General features: G+C 38.0%; 1 long non-coding RNA gene across 1 annotated transcript; it reads right to left on the bottom strand.

Annotated features, from left to right (window-relative positions):
• Nucleotides 1–4352: 4352 nt before the first annotated feature.
• Nucleotides 4353–5122, bottom strand: LOC136256963 (uncharacterized). The gene is made up of 3 exons (XR_010701749.1): nucleotides 5066–5122; nucleotides 4849–4933; nucleotides 4353–4652 (listed from the first exon to the last, which is right to left on the bottom strand). It is a non-coding gene; the product is annotated as an uncharacterized lncRNA (long non-coding RNA).
• Between the last annotated feature and the right edge of the window lie 674 nt (nucleotides 5123–5796).

Here is a 5796-nt window from a genome sequence, read left to right as displayed (position 1 = left end):
ACTGCAGGTTGATTTGTTTGTAGCTGAACTCACTAAAGGGTGATTTTGCTTGTAGCTGAACTCCTTGCATTGTATCTAGTTTCTAGCTGATCTCTCTACAGGGTGATTTGTTTGTAGCTGATCTCTCTACAAGTTGATTTGTGTGTAGCTGATCTCTCTGCAGGTTGATTAATTTGCAGCCGATCTCTCTACAAGGTAATTTGTTTGTAGCTGAACTGTCTATAAAGTGATTTATTTGTAGCTGACCTCTCTGCAGGTTGATTTGTTTTAGCTGAACTCTCTACAGGGTGATTTACTTGTAGCTGAACTCCTTACATTGTGACTAGTTTCTAGCTGATCTCTCTACAGGGTGATTTGTTTGTAGCTGATCTCTCTACAAGTTGATTTGTGTGTAGCTGATCTTTCTACTGGTTGATTTGTTTGTAGCCGATCTCTCTACAGGGTAATTTGTTTGTAGCTGAATTCTGTACAAGGTGCTTTTTTGTAGGTGATCTCACTGCAGGTTGATTTGTTTGTAGCTGAACTCCTTACATTGTGTCCAGTTTCTAGCTGATCTCTCTACAGAGTGATTTGTTTGTAGCTGAACTCTCTATAAGGTGATTTATTTGTAGCTGAACTCCTTACATTGTGTGTAGTTTCTAGCTGATCTCTCTACAGGGTGATTTGTTTGTAATTGATCTCTCTACAAGTTGATTTGTGTGTAGCTGATCTCTCTGCAGGTTGATTTGTTTGTAGCCGATCTCTCTATAGGGTAATTTGTTTGTAGCTGAACTCTCTATAAGGTGATTTGTTTGTAGTTGATCTCTCTGCAGGTTGATTTGTTTTAGCTGAACTTTCTACAGGCTGATTTGTTTGTAGCTGAACTCCTTACATTGTGTCCAGTTTCTAGCTGATCTCTCTACAGAGTGATTTGTTTGTAGCTGAACTCTCTATAAGGTGATTTATTTGTAGCTGAACTCCTTACATTGTGTGTAGTTTCTAGCTGATCTCTCTACAGGGTGATTTGTTTGTAATTGATCTCTCTACAAGTTGATTTGTGTGTAGCTGATCTCTCTGCAGGTTGATTTGTTTGTAGCCGATCTCTCTATAGGGTAATTTGTTTGTAGCTGAACTCTCTATAAGGTGATTTGTTTGTAGTTGATCTCTCTGCAGGTTGATTTGTTTTAGCTGAACTCTCTACAGGCTGATTTGTTTGTAGCCGATCTCTCTACAGGGTAATTTGTTTGTAGCTGAACTCTGTACAAGTTGATTTGTGTGTAGCTGATCTCTCTGCAGGTTGATTTGTTTGTAGCCGATCTCTCTACAGGGCAATTTGTTTGTAGCTGATCTCTCTACAGGGTGATTTTTTTGTAGCTGACCTCTTTTCAGGGTGATTTGTTTCTAGCTGATCTCTCTACAGGGTGATTTTTTGTAGCTGACCTCTCTTCAGGGTGATTTATTTCTAGCTGATTGCTCTACAGGTTGATTTGTTTGTAGATGAACTCTCTACAGGGTAATTTGCTTGTAGCTGAACTCCTTACTTTGTGTCTAGTTTGTAGCTGATCTCTCTACAGGGTGATTTGTTTGTAGCTGAACTCCTTACATTGTGTGTAGTTTCTAGCTGATCTCTCTACAGGTAATCTGTTTGTAGCTGAACTCTCTATAAGGTGATTTGTTTGTAGCTGATCTCTCTGCAGGTTGATTTGTTTTAGCTGAACTCTCTACAGGGTGATTGCTTGTAGCTGAACTCCTTACATTGTGTCTAGTTTCTAGCTGATGTCTCTACAGGGTGATTTTTTGTAGCTGAACTCTCTTCAGGGTGATTTGTTTCTAGCTGATCTTTCTACAGGTAGATTTGTGTTGATTTGTTCATTGCTGATCACTCTAAAGGTAATTGATTTGTTGCAGTTGAACACCCTGCAAAGTGTTTTGTTTGTAGCTGATCACTCTAAAGGGTAATTTGTTTGTAGCTGAACTCTCTCCACAGTGACTTGTGTGTAGCAGAATTCTGTGTAACTGAATTCTCTAGAGAGTGACTCAATTGTAGCTGAATTCTATACACAGTGCATGACTTGTTTATAGCTGAACTTTCTTCAGTGTGACTTGTAATGTTCTGAATCTCTATAGTGGTATATTTGCTTAACTCTCCACATGGTGACTGTCTTCTTGCTGAACTGTCTATAAGATTAACTGTTTGCAGCTGAACTCCCTACAGAATAACTTGTGATGTAATAAAATTCTATAATGGAGTAAATAAATTAGCCGAATGCTCTATTAGGGTGACTGTTCTATTAGATAGGGTCCGCAATCCGAAAAATCAACTTTTACAAATCGATCCCCCTACCATTGTGGGATGTTCATTGTGGTATCCCATTGCAAGATTCACCATGAAACCGGAGGCACGATTGTTGTCTTCACAGAAATATCGATTTTAGTATTTCGTGAGATGCAAATATGTGACCGGATTTCACATAACAAGGCTTCCACACACACAAAATCAAACTTACGTTTTTACCAGAAATGGATTGCTGGCCTAATACACTATCACATTCCACACTGTACTTCCTTCAGGACTGGCAAGTCTGGTTTCTGTGGCAGCTTTCTTCCGACCCTGTCAAAGCCGCGAGTGGGAGATTGGCGCCATTGAATGGCCATGGCTTTGTGATAATGGTGTGTAGTGAGCTGGGACTTCACAGAGACCTCACCAATAGTGTTCTCGGTCAATTTGGAGTGATTTGAGGGCCATGGAGAGCCCAAACTTGGCCTCTGGATTCCAATCGTCTTCTTACTCCATTTTATACCCGTATATTAAGACCACCATCCACCCCCACCCTCCCACCCTATTACTATCACCTGTGATATTATTACTCACTCGAGAAAAGCTGCCCAAAACAGGGCTAATTTTGGGTATCAGAAATGTATACACCCACTCAGTGATAGCTAGTAAATAGATGCATACTTGGTGCAAATTTTGTTTGCACAGCTGTAGGCACTGGGACGTTATTACACAATGATTACTTAAAATCGCCATATCTCCTAACGAAGTTTTGTGCGTCGAAGCCGGGTTTTGTCAAATTCAGTCACACATGAATACATTATAGCCCATATAAAGTGTAACTTACCAATTGACGCTTGAAAACAGGCCCACACTTTATTACCAACCCATGGAACACAAGGAGTAGCAAGAGGCAGCCAAACAAGCTAACTGTAGTATTGTTAGATCACGTGATCTCACGTGATGCCTCTCTTAATATTGTCATGAATACATTATAGCCCATATAAAGTGTAACTTACCAATTGACGCTTGAAAACAGGCCCACACTTTATTACCAACCCATGGAACACAAGGAGTAGCAAGAGGCAGCCAAACAAGCTAACTGTAGTATTGTTAGATCACGTGATCTCACGTGATGCCTCTCTTAATATTAAATTATTATTTTTTAAATTTCGTGCTCCACACAAAGAACAGGATAGAACTTGCTGCTTAGCTAGATATTATCTAGAGCTAATGTAGTTAAAAAGTACGCACAGTAATAAGCAAATGATTCACTGGGCTCCCGGCACAGGGTCGCTTTCTCTCAAAAAGCAGAAAACGAAACACAAATTTTCGAATTCAAACTGCCCTACCAGCCAAGACAAGAAAAGCCAACTCTTCCTCATAGTGATGTGATAAGGTTGGATGCATAGTCTGTCTATGCTGTTAGTCTGGATAGGATCTGAGACTTCTCACCATCTGGGTGAAGAACGTCAAACTTTTCGTGCGTCATTTCAAGGGATTCTCTCAATGGTACCAAAGTGCTTTCCAGTACTTCTGATGCCACACTGGTCACTTAATTTTGTTTAGAATGATGATAAATGATGGATCAAAACGTTTGGTAGTAGTAGTGTTCTATACCATATGCGTATTTTGTACCGTACGCGTATGGTATGTACCATACGCGAATGGTACATACCATACGCGTACGGTACGATTTTCCGTACCATACGCGTATGGTATAGACATACGCGTATGGTACGTACCATATGCGTATAGCAGCGTATTATGCCTTTTCTTAGTATCTTCTAGCCTTGCCATCACCTAGCTACAATGGGCTGTCTTTACAAGCATTTCTAGCTGAGCAAACTTAGAACACAACGCAATAATCTGCTTACTACTGAGCTGTAACTATATTATTCATCAGCACACTGCATGCATTTTATCCTTGCCATGCATGCCCATGCATTTCCCACTATAGTCCTATACTAATGTACCTAAATCTATGTACATGATCTCACTTTGTCTGCAGAACTTTACATAAATGGTACTGTGCATGTATGCTACTTTATACAGTAGCTATCAGAAGCATGCAGATGGTCTTATATGTATACTCAATTATAAGTGTGGATAACTGACAATTTACAACAGAATTGGGTAAATAAGCAAGGAGAGCAATTACAACATGCATGGTAGCTAGTAAGTTCTAACTGAATTATACATATATGCATATACTGCTTGTGCAAAGCTAATAACTGGAAAAATGAACTTCGTAAGTGTCATCAGTTGTGCAGCATGGCTCCTCACTGTATTTGCATTTTTATATATGTACACTCTTCTTCTTTTGAAGATCCAATGTCTTGTTTACGTACTTTTCTTGTTTATACATACTGTAAATAGTATATTCATCACACTGGACCTACAAGCACAAATTAATGTGGATGTTGTTAACTTTAAAGAGTACATTCAGATAAGAGTAGCTAAACACACTGTCTTCCCATCCACAAGCATGACAGTAAGTAGCGAGTAGCTATACAATGCACTTAACAATAATAAAACAATGCTACTTAATATACATTCATTACTGAACTATACATTAGAACTCATAAACTCACCATAAAATCTCTGCCATGTTATGTTTTCCTACTTCATCTCAGCAGGCAATGTACATGCCTCATTCAATAGCAAAGATTCAGCGAACTACAGTTTAAAAAATTTATTGCACAATTAATTACTATGCACATCAGTGTTAGAGTATAGCATGTCTAATATTGCTATATTAAGCTATACAGCCATGCAGATTTACATTACTTTGCAAACTAAAAACATTACTTTCTCTACAGTTATATCTCTTTGCTACCAGTCCTCCCTCAATGTTACTGTATCAGCATTCTCCAGGTCTTCCTCTGCTTGAGCAATCATTATACCTTGTACTTCTCGAGCTCATCTGATTAAAATTGTCTGTTCAACACACCTTTAGTGCCACCAGGCATATAAATATCCATTTTTAAGTGGAATTATAAGCTAGTGTACTAAAAAATTAAAGGTAAACAATAGATTATGTGTAGCAACAATAGAATAAAATATTTAATGAAATAATATAATATATATGCCTGAAAAAATTGGCTCCATTTTCCAATGGATGAAAATTATTTAATATGGTTGCTATGTTGTAACCAATCAGAATGCAATATATGGATAATTATATCAAAATCTTATGTTTATATTTATAGCTACAATGCTACCTCTACTGGCTTAGCGTTTATATCACTAAGCATTCCAGTTATATTCATTGAAAAATCGTGAATATCAATATGCTGGCACAAATCTACGGCCTAAAAGAAATGAATGTCTTTTGTCCTAAGTAATGCTTTAGAAGATCAAACTTCAAATTTCAGTTTCTGAGTAAGACAAGGAGCATACTGCTCTTGTTTTATGTTGAAGGGATAATTGGGCGCCTTTAAACCCAAACACATTTTTACAAAGTTCATATATACAAGTATAGAGAAACCCCTATAGTAGAGTTTTGGGTAATATCGCTCTATATAGCTTTTAATTATTGT

The sequence above is a fragment of the Dysidea avara genome, chromosome 5 (assembly GCF_963678975.1).
Source record: "Dysidea avara chromosome 5, odDysAvar1.4, whole genome shotgun sequence".
Taxonomy (NCBI): Eukaryota; Metazoa; Porifera; class Demospongiae; order Dictyoceratida; family Dysideidae; genus Dysidea; species Dysidea avara.
Note: the sequence above shows the minus strand (reverse complement) of the source record. Positions and strands in the feature narration are given on the sequence as shown.